The sequence below is a fragment of the Carcharodon carcharias genome, chromosome 10 (genome assembly GCF_017639515.1).
Source record: "Carcharodon carcharias isolate sCarCar2 chromosome 10, sCarCar2.pri, whole genome shotgun sequence".
In the NCBI taxonomy this organism is placed as follows: domain Eukaryota; kingdom Metazoa; phylum Chordata; class Chondrichthyes; order Lamniformes; family Lamnidae; genus Carcharodon; species Carcharodon carcharias.
The window spans coordinates 137,954,741-137,969,619 of record NC_054476.1 but is presented as its reverse complement, the minus strand read 5'-3'; the positions used below and the strand labels follow the sequence as shown (position 1 = coordinate 137,969,619).

Genomic DNA, 14,879 nt, shown 5'->3' with positions numbered 1-14,879 from the left:
GGTGGGGAGAGCATAAAAGATGTAAAAATAAATAAATATTTTTTTTTTTCTTTTTATAATGGAAATAGGTGGGAAAAGGAAAATCTATATAATTTATTGGAAAAAAAAGAGAAAAGGAAGGGGGAAACAGAAAGGGGGTGGGGATGGGGGAGGGAGCTCACGACCTAAAGTTGTTGAATTCAATATTCAGTCCGGATGGCTATAAAGTGATAAAAACAAAAAAACTGCGGATGCTGGAAATCCAAAACAAAAACAGAATTACCTGGAAAAACTCAGCAGGTCTGGCAGCATCGGCGGAGAAGAAAAGAGTTGACGTTTCGAGTCCTCATGACCCTTCGACAGAACTTGCGTTCGAGTCCAAGAAAGAGTTGAAATATAAGCTGATTTAAGGTGTGTGTGTGGGGGGCGGAGAGATAGAGAGACAAAGAGGTGGAGGGGGGGGTGGTGTGGTTGTAGGGACAAACAAGCAGTGATAGAAGCAGATCATCAAAAGATGTCAACGACAATAGTACAATAGAACACATAGCTGTTAAAATTAAAGTTGGTGATATTATCTAAACGAATGTGCTAATTAAGAATGGATGGTAGGGCACTCAAAGTATAGCTCTAGTGGGGTTTTTTTTTATATATAATGGAAATAGGTGGGAAAAGGAAAATCTTTATAATTTATTGGAAAAAAAAAGGGGAAGGGGGAAACAGAAAGGGGGTGGGGATGGGGGAGGGAGCTTACGACCTAAAGTTGTTGAATTCAATATTCAGTCCGGAAGGCTGTAAAGTCCCTGGTCGGAAGATGAGGTGTTGTTCCTCCAGTCTGCGTTGGGCTTCAGTGGAACAATGCAGCAAGCCAAGGACAGACATGTGGGCAAGAGAGCAGGGTGGAGTGTTGAAATGGCAAGCGACAGGGAGGTTTGGGTCATTCTTGCGGACAGACCGCAGGTGTTCTGCAAAGCGGTCGCCCAGTTTACGTTTGGTCTCTCCAATGTAGAGGAGACCGCATTGGGAGCAACGAATGCAGTAGACTAAGTTGGGGGAAATGCAAGTGAAATGCTGCTTCACTTGAAAGGAGTGTTTGGGTCCTTGGACGGTGAGGAGAGAGGAAGTGAAGGGGCAGGTGTTGCATCTTTTGCGTGGGCATGGGGTGGTGCCATAGGAGGGGGTTGAGGAGTAGGGAGTGATGGAGGAGTGGACCAGGGTGTCCCGGAGGGAGCGATCCCTACGGAATGCCGATAAGGGGGGTGAAGGGAAGATGTGTTTGGTGGTGGCATCATGCTGGAGTTGGCGGAAATGGCGGAGGATGATCCTTTGAATGCGGAGGCTGGTGGGGTGATAAGTGAGGACAAGGGGGACCCTATCATGTTTCTGGGAGGGAGGAGAAGGCATGAGGGCGGATGCGCGGGAGATGGGCTGGACATGGTTGAGGGCCCTGTCAACGACCGTGGGTGGAAAACCTCGGTTAAGGAAGAAGGAGGACATGTCAGAGGAACTGTTTTTGAATGTAGCATCATCGGAACAGATGCGACGGAGGCGAAGGAACTGAGAGAATGGGATGGAGTCCTTACAGGAAGCGGGGTGTGAGGAGCTGTAGTCGAGATAGCTGTGGGAGTCAGTGGGTTTGTAATGGATATTGGTGGACAGTCTATCACCAGAGATTGAGACAGAGAGGTCAAGGAAGGGAAGGGAAGTGTCAGAGATGGACCACGTGAAAATGATGGAGGGGTGGAGATTGGAAGCAAAATTAATAAATTTTTCCAAGTCCTGACGAGAGCATGAAGCGGCACCGAAGTAATCATCGATGTACCGGAGAAAGAGTTGTGGAAGGGGGCCGGAGTAGGACTGCAACAAGGAATGTTCCACATACCCCATAAAGAGACAGGCATAGCTGGGGCCCATGCGGGTACCCATAGCCACACCTTTTATTTGGAGGAAGTGAGAGGAGTTGAAGGAGAAATTGTTCAGTGTGAGAACAAGTTCAGCCAGACGGAGGAGAGTAGTGGTGGATGGGGATTGTTCGGGCCTCTGTTCGAGGAAGAAGCTAAGGGCCCTCAGACCATCCTGGTGGGGGATGGAGGTGTAGAGGGATTGGACGTCCATGGTGAAGAGTAAGCGGTTGGGGTCAGGGAACTGGAAATTGTTGATGTGACGTAAGGTGTCAGAGGAATCACGGATGTAGGTGGGAAGGGACTGGACAAGGGGAGAGAGAAGGGAGTCAAGATAACGAGAAATGAGTTCTGTGGGGCAGGAGCAAGCTGAGACAATCGGTCTACTGGGGCAGTTCTGTTTGTGGATTTTGGGTAGGAGATAGAAGCGGGCCGTCCGAGGTTGGGCGACTATCAGGTTGGAAGCTGTGGGAGGGAGATCCCCAGAGGAGATGAGGTCACTGACAGTCCTGGAAACAATGGCTTGATGTTCAGTGGTGGGGTCATGGTCCAGGGAGAGGTAAGAGGAAGTGTCTGCGAGTTGACGCTCAGCCTCCGCGAGGTAGAGGTCAGTGCGCCAGACAACAACAGCACCACCCTTGTCAGCGGGTTTGATGACAATGTCAGGGTTGGACCTGAGAGAACGGAGTGCAGTAAGTTCAGAGAGAGACAGGTTAGAATGGGTGAGGGGCGCAGAGAAATTGAGACGACTAATGTCGCGCCGACAGTTCTCAATGAAAAGATCGAGAGAAGGTAAGAATCCAGAGGGAGGGGTCCAGGTGGAGGGAGAATATTGGAGATGGGTAAAAGGATTCGTTGAACTGGGAGAGGACTCCTGCCCAAAGAAGTGAGCCCGGAGACGAAGACGGTGGAAGAAGAGTTCAGTATCATGCCGAGCCCGAAATTCATTGAGGTGAGGGCGTAAGGGTATGAAACTAAGTCCTTTGCTGAGCACTGAACGTTCAGCATCGCAGAGGGGAAGGTCAGGGGGTATAGTGAATACACTGCTGGGGTTGGGATTGGAAGAAAGGGTGGGGACGGAGGAACAGGCAGAGGTGGAGGGTCCTAGATGGGATATAAAGTGCCTAGTCGGAAGATGAGGTGTTGTTCCTCCAGTTCCCGAGAAAGGAAGATTAGAGTGGTCAACTCATACATTAAATATTTGAACGATGCAACTACTATTAGTTTGCCATTTAGCAAATATATACTTTATTGGTGCCCACTCCCTCCCCACACCAAATCCTGACACATTCACACTCAGCATTAATCAGCAATTTCTTTCAAGTTGTCCCCACTTGACCAACCTGCTACATTACGTCACCACACGGCCAGCACCACTCCTGTTTCAGGGGAAGGGGACAATACTTCAGGTCACAATTATAAAATGGGATTATAATCATTTTAGATCAAATTTCTACCACGTAAGATGATGGTTTTAACTCTCAGCATGTTTAAAGTTAAGATCTAGCTTTGAATACGTTATCCGATACAGTGTCAGTCTAATAAATGTGTTTATCTCCCTATACCAACAGTGGTTAATCCTCACTTGGAGGCGGGGCGAAGAGGATTGGATTGTACCATTATTATATAGAGGGGGAGTCTATAACTTGATCTCTATTTATTGAGGAAAAATGCACGGTATTTTAATCGGACGGTTATGGTTTTAAAATTTAACTCTTTGAGAATATACTTAATTTTACCTTAATGAGTGAACTCTTGATTTATTAGATGTGAGCAGTGTGTGCTTTCCCCGTTTCCCCCCCCCCATGTCTGGTGGGGTGGTGGAGGTGCGAGCCGTTTTGTGGGGGTTTTGGGGGGTGGGGGGGGTAGGTCGCTCTGAAGCCACCGGTGCTGCCATTGATCTGCTTAGCCGTGTGAGTATGGAAGGCAGCCAGTTTTTCTGTTGTGCGCTATCGCTGTTTCGTTAATTAAAAGGGGTCGGGGCAGTTCGGAAGGGGGTGGAGGAGTTTCCAAGCCGCCGGGTCTGGGTCCGGGTGAGGGTGAGCCGCTGGTGTACGTGGGGTCCTCTCCATATCTCCCCCACCTCCCCACTTCGCTTTGACCCAGGTTCAGCTTTTTTCAGGGCGAAGGGGAGAGCTCAGCCTCACCTTCCCTCTCCCTTCGGGAAGTGGAGGCTGCTTGGCCTTAGTTTGTATCCGCCGTAGCTCTGTGTTCACTGACCTGTATTCGACAAGGTGAGGGTCATTCAGCTTTTGCTCAACTCCACACAAGTCCATGGTCACATTGAAACACTTGGTGCTTTGCCCATGGCAGACTCCCCCGCCATAGTATTTATTGTCCCCAGGGTGTTTGCCACCCCCTCGACTGTGATAAAATCTATAAAATAAAGAGCTGTGTATGTTTTAGGAAGCATAAAATCTGCAAACTTACTTCGCCAAACCATAATTGTATTCTGGTGGATCTTAGGACCTATTTTGGATCAGGGAATATCTAAGTGGTGATTCTGAGCGCTTTCCAAATTCCTCCTTTGGGGTCGTTTAGGTGAGTACTATGAAACTTAAATTCTTGTGATTTGCACTAGTACCTCCTCGCAGACACTAACAGGAGCTTGGTGTTCTGATTTCGACCAGGCTTTCCAAACCTTCCAGCTATGCTAAAGTCAAACAAGCAAGCAATAAATGCGAGTGTGAAATAGAATGTGGGTTGCCTGGGCTTGGTTGGTCAGATTGTGAAGTCTGGAAGCCAGAGCAGACCACTTTGAATAGCTTCTTAAAGTTAGCAGATAAGTATCATAAACGTATTTCAGACCCCAACCTATCTGCTTGAAAGACTGCTGGAGGTTAACTTGTATGGACTCCATCTCTTACATCAGGCGTGTTGGTGTAAACACGATTTGCCTGTTATACACTGTCTAACTTGATTGAATTTTTTTGAGGAAGTAACAAGGAGGATTGATGATGGTAGTGTAGTTGTTATACTCTATGTGGATTTTAGCAAGGCTTTTGACAAGGCCCCATATGGCAGACTGGTCTTAAAAAAAAATAAAAGCCCATGAGATCCAGGAGCATGTAGCAAGCTGGATACAAAATTGGCTCAGTGGCAGAAAACATAGGATAATTGTTGGGTGTTTGTGCAACTGGAAGGCTGTTTCCAGTGGGCTTCCACAGGGCTCAGTATTAGGCCCCCTGCTTGTTTTGGATGTAAATGTAGGAGGCATAATCAGGAAATTTGCAGATGACACAAAAATTGGCTGTGTGGCTTATAGTGAGGTTAGCTGTAGATTGCAGGAAAATATCAATGGACTGGTCAGGTGCGTGGAAAAGTGGCAAATAGAATTCAACCTGGAGAAGTGTGTGCTGATGCATTTGGGGAGGTCAAGAAAGGCAAAGGAATACACAATTAATGGGAGAGTACTGAGAGATCCAGAGGACGTGAAGAACCTTGGAGTTGAATGTCCACAGACCCCTGAAGATAGCAGGACAGATTGATAAGGTGGCTAAAAAGGCACATGGAATCATTTTCTTTATTAGCCAAGGCATAGAATATAAGAGTAGGGAGATTATGCTGGGACTGTCTAAATCATTAGTTAGGCCATAACTTGAGTACCATGTGCAGTTCTGATCACCTCTTTACAGAAAGGATGTAGTTGCAGTGGAGAGGGAAATTTATAAGGATGTTGCCAGGACTGGAAAATTGCAACTATGGGGAAAGACTGGATAGGCTGGGGTTGTTCTCCTTGGAACAGAGAAGGCTGAGGGGAGATTTGATTGAGGGAGGTGTACAAAATTGAGGGGTTTGGATAGAATGGATGGGAAGGGTCTATTTACCATGGAGGTCAGTGTCTAGGGGGCATAGATTTAAAGTGATTGGTAGAAAGATTAGAGGGGAGATGAGGATGGTAGAAGTCTGGAACTCACTGCCTGAAAGGGTAGTAGAGGCAGAAATCCTCAACCCGTTTAAAAGGTGATTGGATATGCGCCTTAATTGCCGTAACTGCAGGGCTATGGATTGAATGCTGGAAAGTGGGATTACGCTGAGGGGCTCATTTTACGGCTGATGCAGGCACAATGAGCCAAGTGGCCTCTTTCTGTGCCATAAACTCTTCATTTCATAATGGCTGATCAGTATCTTGTGTTTGCGAACAACAGCAAAGCACAGGAACAGGAGTAGGCCATTAACCCTTTTGAGCTTGTTCCATGGCTGCTCATGTAAAGAAAAGCTCTCTGATATCACTCCTGAATAAAAGCAAAATACTGCAGATGCTGGAAATCTGAAACAAAAATTGCTGAAAAAACTCAGCGGGTCCGACAGCACCTGTGGAGAGAAAGATCTGAAGAAGAGTCATTTGGACTCAATGTTAATTCTGTCTTTCCACAGATGCTGTCAGACTACTGAGGTTTTCCAGCAATTTTTGTTTTTGTTTCACTCCTGAATAACCTGGCTCTAATTGTCAGGTTATGGCTCCTTGTTCTCAACTCGCTAACCAGAGGAAATAATTTCTCTCCACCCTTCAACTTCTTCTGACCATTTTGACCGCCTTAATTAAGTCACCTCTTAACATGATTAGAATATGGAACTTGGGACTACAGGGAAGTGGTTGAGGCAAAGATGCTTTCAGAAGGAAACTAGATGAATACGTGAGAGAAGGGGGAATAGAAAGATATGCTGAAAGGTTGAAATGAGACAGATGAAACAGGAAGAGATTTATGTGGCGAATAAATACCAGCACAGACTAGTTGGGCTAAATGGCCTGTTTCTGTGCTGTACATTCTATATAATCCTATGTATAATTTTAAAACCTAGCAAACTTAACACACTGCACTTTCCTTTATCCTTATGCACCCTTATAACCTGTTTAAGAAAATTCAGAATATGTGCTCCTGGTTACAAGTACAGCCTGGCTGTTGTACCTTTCAAGACTCCAGTGATTGCCTTAGTTACATTCACCCCTGATACTTAAAGTTTGTCACCAATCTCCAGTGCATAAAGAATACACATTGCACAGGTGGAGGTGTTTTCTGAAGCGGTACATAAATTGGTAAGTACAGGGAATTATAAGATGTGAAAGGCTTGTTGTATTGCCTGAATTCATCATCTCATCTAATTAGTTTCAAGTGATGCCTTTGTAATTAACCCCTTGTGATATTGAGAAATGGTTAGCGTTACTTATCTGATTTGATGCCTTATTTGATCTGATGCCTTTGTTAAGCGTGGATGGTGTAAGTGTAGGGACTGTATGTTTTTAAAAAAAAAACAGAGCTTCTCTGAATGAGGCAGGACTGCTTGATCAGTGTTAAGTAGGAAGTTTTGTCCTGTTGGTCATCGTAGATTAGAGCAAAGTTGAGGAAGGTCAGTACTTGCGTATCTCGGAAAGGCTAATAACGGACAACTGTTTTTCATGGCAAAACTGTTTAAATTTGTTTCACCAGATTGTATTCAAAAACAGGACCAACCAACATTTGGTAAAGTTTGGGAATATTTGAAGGGGGTAACATGATATAAACTGGCACTTTCTTTGCAGAGGGGAATAAGTTATTACCACTTGCACTTTTAAGGTAAAATTAGTTTTATATGAATGTGATCACTGCCCAATCAAAACAACCTGACTTGAGTGTGCATGATCTGTTTAAACTGATAATGGCTATCATGAGTATCTATGTTAAATAAACATTTATTTTATACTCTCTGATTAATCTCTGCTGTTCACGTTTTTGAGTTGCAGCAATCTGATACAAGTGTTCAGGGACCAATCACGCTATAGAAGCTTTCCTTGTCTTACACTGCTGTTGTACATTCTGACGGTGATCAATAAATAAATCAGTGCTGTCAGTTACAGCCCTTGGCAACCACTGCCCAGTCCCTGCTGCACTCCTCACCTGGGTAGCATTTGTATCGGAATTTTTTTATTTGGCTCTGGTGCTCACTCATCTCTGTTTCAACCTGCTTGCCTCCATCGGTTATAGACCAATTATAGCACACCTGAGTGTACTTTTTTGGTATGTAGTATAGCTGGTATTAAATAAAGAACGTCTTCCAGAATATTTATATATTTAACATGTTCGTTCTCGAGATATGAATGTCCCTGGCGGGTCACAATTTATTGCCCATCCTTCATTGCCTTGACTGAATGGCATGCTAAACCACTTAATAGGGTAGTTAAGAGTTAGCTAGTTTGTTGAGGGACTGAAGTCATATATAGGTTAGATTGGGTAAAGGGGGTAGATTTTTTTTCCCCTAAAGGGCACTTAATCAATTTTTTGCAACAGTTTGCTGGCTTCAAGGTCAGCTTTTCAGTAATTGTTTATTTTTAGACTGCCGGTGTTGGATTTGAGCTTGCATTCACTTGAATACCATTCCAGTAATCAAACGCCTACACTACCATATGCCGGATGTTTTTTTTTCATTGCTGGAGCTCGGTTTTCTGGGATGTGATTGATATGCTGGCCAATGCTGAAGCCACGTTTTTCACAATCTGATTAATGGAGTATGGTAGCATAGTAACATTATTGGGCTAGTAATCCAAAGACATGGGCTAAAGATCTGCAGACATAAGTTCACGCCACAGGATAGTAGCTTAGGGATTTAAATTCAACTAATTGAATTTGGAAGGAAAAGCTAGCATCAGTAAGAATGACCAGGAACTGACCAAACTGTCGTAGAACTTATCTGGTTATTTAATGTCCTTTAGGGAAGTAATACTGCTGGTCTGGCCCAAATTGACTCCAGACCCACAGCAATGCGGTTGACTTAACAGTTGTCTGAAATGGCCTAGCAAGCTGTTCAGTTATATTCAAGAAGGCGGCTCACCACTACCTTCTTGAGAGCAATTGAGGATCGGTAATAAATGCATCCTGTAAATGATTTTTCTTTTTGAAGTTAAATTTACTATCCTGCAGCATCTTTCATATGGTGGTTTGGTAAGGCCTCCACCTAGCCTCAACCCTAGCCTGAAACCATCAGCCAAGCTTTCTTAAACAAAAATAAAAATATCCAGAAAAACTCAGCAGGTCCGGCAGCATCGGCATAGAGGAACACAGTCAACGTTTCGAGTCAACAGTCAAGAACCAAACTGAATACAGAAAGTATAGAAGAAATCTAAAATCAGAATGAGGGGCAAAGAAAGAGAGTATGAGAATAGATCAGTGGCTGATATAAATGGAAACCCAAGTCTTTTATAACCACAATTAGTGGAAAGGTGGGGACATTTAGTAAATAATGAGATCACCTCATTGATGCAGAGGGCATGGCTGAGGTACTAAGAGCCCTTTGCAGCTGTCTTTATTAGACAAGAGGATGCTACCAATATAGCAGTGGAGGTAATAATGGTACTGGTTAGGATAAAAATAGATAAAGAGGAGGTAGATTAAAAGATTGGGAGTCCTCCTAAGTAGAAGGGTCCAGTTGGGATGCAATCTAGGTTAATGAGGGAAGTAAGGGCTGTGGAGGTACTGACTACAGCCTTCCAATTTTTTATGGTTGAGGGTTGTGCCAGAGGACTGAGAATTGCAAATGTTACATCACCTTTTTTGAAAAGGGGGAGTGGAATAACCATGGCAATCAGTCAGCTTAACTTTGGTGGGGAAACTTTGAGACCCTAATCCAGGACAAAGTTAATTGGCATTTGTTCAAGGCAAGTAGTGTTTGACTAACCTGATTGAGTTTTTAAGTAATGGAGAGGGTTGATGAAGGTAGTATGGTTGATGTTTTGTATATGGACATAAAAAGGTGTTTGACAGTATTGGATTGGTTAGTAAAATTGAAGCTGATGTGATTAAAGGGGCAGTATCAGTATAAATATGAAATTAGTTAAGGGATAGAAAGCAGAGAGTAATGGTGAACAATTGCTTTTCGGACTAGAGGGAAGTATACAATGGTATGTATGATCAGAGGTTGGTATTAGGATAACTGTTTTTCTGATATAAAAGTAATGAGCTGGCTTGGATATGCAATACATAATTTCCAAGTTGCCAGATGACAAGAAATTTGAAAATATAGTAAACAATGAGAAGAATTTTAACAGATTGCAGGAGGACATGGACTAGTGGAACTGGCAGACATATGGCAGCTTTAAGGCAACCAGGTGTGCAGTAATACATTTTGGTAGGAAGAATGGGGAGAGGCAAATGGTTGAATGCAGTAGATGAGGGAAAAGAAGAGGTCAAAATAAGTAAAAGTCAGAAATAACCAGAAGACTGGATCTGGTTGACCTGAGCAATGAATGCCACAGGAGAAATTTAGTACCTTGCTTACCTGAGATGACCTGAGCAGATGCACTTTGCTGTGAACCACAAGAAACTGTAAACAAAGACTAATTGAACAACTGCTGTAGTAGTGGCCAATAGCAGCTTGTACCTGACTATCAGCAGTGAGGTTGTGGTACCAACCTCACAGTTCATGCTTACACAAATAAGATAATGTAATTCATCATCAAGCTCCATGGCTGGAAGGAAGTGTCCTTTTACAAATTGAAACTCTTAGGACATATTGTGAAGGAAGTGTTCAGTTGTTTATTTCTCATGAAATAGATATTTGTAATGCATACTTGAGTAATATTTTTAATGGACAGTCGTGACTGGACAAAGTGCTGCAGCTGTCCCTGAATTTCTTTTCTCAGGATTGTTAATCTTTGGAATTCTCTTCCTCAGAGCAGTGGAGACTGGTTCATTGAATATATTCAAAGCTGAGTTGGATTTTTGATCTACAAGGGAGTCAAGGGTTATAGAGTATAGGCAGGGAAGTGGAGTTAAGGCCACAATCGAATCAACCCTGATCTTATTGAACAGTGGAGCAGGCTCGAGGGGCCGAATGCCCTACTCCTCTGATCTCTAATCTTATGATCAGTAATACCCCTGGAGAGTGAAGACCCCAAGCCTTGTCTTTCTGCATCTAAACTTTCAAGGTCTTGGTATGTGTGCCTTATGAGGCTTTCCTGATAGTTAATTTGGGAGACTCTTCAATGTGGTGATGGGATTCTATGCTGATCAAAAACAGCATTGTTATTTGGGATGATCATTTCAGTTTTGTGACTAGGCAGTAATTTGCAAATTAAATTTGGGTACGATGAATAGCTGGTGAAAAGTCTGAGTGGTGCAGCTGGTATTGCTCTTCCCTCTGAGCCAAAAGGGCCCTGGTTTGAGTCCCACTCCAGGCTGTAATGGCCATCAGCCACCGGTGCAGGGAAGCCATTGTGTACCTGTGCCAGTTCTCAGCACAGAAAAATGGGGAGGGTTAGCGGCAGGAAGGCTGTCAAACCATCTGCCAAATCCAAAAAAATTATGCTTAATATGAAATGTGAACAACCAGTATTGTGGCGACCCCAGGCTGGAGGATTCATTCAACGTTCCTTGCTCAAAGTGGCTTAGGAGGAAATTTAGAAGGACTCAAATCCTCAAAAATGAAATTGGCATGTCTGCCAATTTAAGCACTTCATTGTTGGAAGTTTCCAAAGCAGTGGAAAAGATGCAGCAAAGATTCACTAAGATGTTACTAGGAAAAGAGAAGAATGATATATATTTATTAAAGCACTTTTCACAACCTCAGGATGTCCTAATGAAATCTTTAGGAAGCATAGTGACTATTGTAATATAGGAAATGTGGCAACCAATTTGCACATGGCAAAGTCCAACAAATAGCAATGAAATCACCAGATAATCTGTTTGTGATATTGAGGGATAAGTATTGGCCAGAACACTTTGAGAACTCCTTGCTGTTGTTCAAAGTAGCATGTGAGACAACACCTTGTTTCAACATCTCATCTGAAAAGCAGCACACTTCGTGCTGCAGTCTGGATTATGTGCTCCAATTTCTGGAATGGAACTTGAACCAATAACCTTAAGACTTAACCGCTCAGCCAAAGCATCACTGGAGCTTGAGGAGAAATTTTTTTCCAGTGTAGCTGAGAAGATTGAGGTATGACCTGAAGCCTTCAACACACATGAAGGGTTGTGATCAAATAGTAGCAATGGATTGTTTGCACGGTTCAGTGCAATGATAAAAAGAAAACACAAATTTTAAGGTAACTGTAATCGCAAAGAGAATTCAAAGGGAGATGAGAAAATGTTTCCTTAAAACAGGGTAGCTGGAGTGTGGAATTCTGTATCACAAACCATTGTTGCAGAATTCTAAATTCTTTTAAAAGAAAATCTGATAGTTGCTTGAAAATGAATACTGAAAGGTATAGGGAACGAGCAGGACAGTAAGATTGGACTAGGTGGTTCATGAGGACATAACTCCGACAAAGACTGGCCTATATCTGTGCTGTATAGTTCAATGAAGTTGTATTTAAGCAGATGCTGGGCAGTTCTGTTTCTGGTTTATAGTTTATATTAGATATTACATAACAGTACAGTAAATATTAGGGGAAAATGGGTTTTGGAAGCAGGAGATAAGAAAGGCAGTAGATTGAAATTACTTTGAAGAAAATGAGTTGCATTTCTGTAATCCTATAACATGGTAGATGCAACGAGGAAGAAATTAAATGAAGCTCTGAGACTGGCCTTACTATGGAATCCTGTTTGGCTAGTTTTTGCTCACTGGAGCAACAATGCACTATAATTGCTCTCTAATATCCTTTTGGGGTGCAGGACCAGCCACACACACACACACTCTGCCTGTAATGTCTTGTTAATTCTGGAGTTCTGTCTTTGCTGTATTTCAGCAGTGGTAATGGATATTACAATTAGCCTCTGCCTCCTTGGGGCTATTGAGTGACAAAATCTGCCACGTTTCTCTCTACTGTATGCTATCTAATGGCTCTTTCTAGAAAGTGTGTTTTTGTGGATGTTGATCCAGGAGCAGACTGAGTTTGCCAGTGATGCCCTTTTTAGTGGAATAGCTTGTCAGTAGTTGCCTGTGAAGACTGGGTAGAGAGAGAGTGAGGCATTTGAAGATTACTGGTCCCTTTGGAATCTTGCATCAGTACAAATCAGTGGCTCCACGAAGGGAAACAATTGAGGTGGGCAAGACATAAATGATACAATTCAGTCCTGCATTTTGAACTTTGGCTTGTGAATTGAAAGTGTTTGTTGGTTACGCAGAACTAGTGCTTTGTATGCACGTGTACAAATTTCCACAAAACAGACAAGTAAACAAAATAGAGATTACTTTGCTGTTACCTTTGCAGGACGTACCGCTCAGATGATTGATTTGTTGTTTAAGTTGCAGAACTCACGCTGGCAAATGAAGCTCATAGTTCTGCACAGATAAGTTATGATATCACCTTTGATCACTGTGCTGGACTTTGTCAGCAACAGTGTAAATTTTCAAGGTGGCTTCTGAATTTTCCCCCTGCTTCTGAAGAATTTGGGAAGATTTGTGTTTTCCGATATTGTTAACTTTGGTAGCAAACAGTGTGTATTTTTGCTAGTTCTTTTTAAGTTAATTAATCCCATTACAGGGGTCATTCTGTAACTGAGAAGGTGAATGGGGGCCATCTTCCCTTTCTAAATGTCCTCTGCTTGGCTGCTTCCTGACCTCCTCACTAACATGGCTGAGATTGGAAGTTCCAATGCATGAAACCCTGGGCCTGAAAGATCAAAAATAGGCTAAAAGGTGCGGATAAAACAATGAATGAAAATGAATTTAAAAATAATTTTTAAAGTGTAAAAAAAAAATTAAATTAAAAATAAATATTGAAAAAAGGGGATTAAAAAAAGGGCTGAGGATGGAGTACAGAGTTCATGATCTGAAGTTGTTGAACTTGATGTTAAGTCCGGAAGGCTGTAAAGTGCCTAATCGGAAGATGAGGTACCAATCCTCCAGTTTGCGTTGAGCTTCACTGGAACATTGCAGCAAGCCAAGGACAGATATGTGGGCATTAGTGCAGGATGGTGTGTTGAAATGGCAAGTCACAGGAAGGTCTGGGTCATGCTTGCAGACAGATTGAAGATGTTCCACAAAGCAGTCACCCAGTCTGCGTTTGGTCTCTCCATTGTAGAGGAGACCGCATTGGGAGGGAAGTGCAAGTGAAGCAGCGCTTCACTTGAAGGGAGTGTTTGGGCTCTTGGATGGCGAGGAGGGGGCGCGGGGGTTGGGTGGTGAGCAAAGGGGCAGGTGTTGCACATATTGTGATTGCATGGGAAGGTGCTGTGGGAGGGGGTTGAGGTGTTGTGGATGATGGAGTGGACCAGAGTGGACCAGAGGGAACGGTCCCTACGGAATGTTGACGGGGGGGGGGGGGTGTGGCGGGGGTGTGAAGGAAGATGTGTTTGATGGTGGCATTGTGCTGGAGTTGGTGGAAATGGCGGAGGATGATCCTTTGAATGTGGAGGCTGGTGGGTTGATAATTGAGGACAAGAGGGACCCTATCATTGTTCTAGGAGGCAGAGGAAGGTGTGAGGGCAGAGGTGCGGGAAATGGGTCGGACACAGTTGAGGGCCCTGTCAATCACCGTGGGTCGGAAATCTCAGGTAAGGAAGAAGGAAGACATGTCAGAAGCGCAGTTTTGGAAAGTGGCATCATCGGAACAGATGTGACCCTTGTCTGGCTATTATCACATTCTGCTTTCTACCCTTAATGTCACCATTAGCATCTCCTCTAGCCAGTACCACCAACACCCCTTTGACCTTTTGTTTTTGACAACTTTGACAATCTCTCCTTTGCCTCCACCTATCGCTAGTCTTCTATCCAGCTTCACCTGCTCAACCCCCCTTAAACAGTATAAATTTCACCGCATTTCTACTCCTCTTAGCTCTGAAGAAGAGTCATATGGACTCGAAATGTCAACTCTGCCTTTCTCTCCACAGATGCTGTCAGACCTGCTGAGTTTTTCCGGCAGTTTTTTGTCCTTGTTCCTTCAGCTTGCATTGAGCATCCTGAGAATAGTGTTGGAGGCCAAGGATGGAGAGGAACATTGCTTCTAGTTCTTTTGTGTTCTGCCTGTTCATTTAAGTGCAAGGAACCTCTAAATTTTTTCGTAGAGCTGCACATGTGCAGTAACTTGAAAGGGTTGACTTATGCTAGGTCTGCATGGGAACTTCTGTAACTGTGCAGCCAAGTGACTGT

General features: G+C 43.6%; 1 protein-coding gene across 5 annotated transcripts in view; it reads left to right on the top strand.

The window, feature by feature from the left end:
* Nucleotides 1-3,682: 3,682 nt before the first annotated feature.
* Nucleotides 3,683-14,879, top strand: part of LOC121283253 (NADPH--cytochrome P450 reductase-like) — a 95,713-nt gene continuing 84,516 nt past the window's right edge. For 4 of the 5 annotated variants that reach the window (XM_041197634.1, XM_041197633.1, XM_041197636.1 and 1 more), the window contains exons 1-2: nt 3,683-3,790; nt 4,344-4,418. The gene's annotated coding sequence lies outside the window, so the exon portion shown is untranslated. The remainder of the gene's footprint in view (nt 3,791-4,343; nt 4,419-14,879) is intronic. The other variant, XM_041197637.1, reaches the window with a different exon arrangement.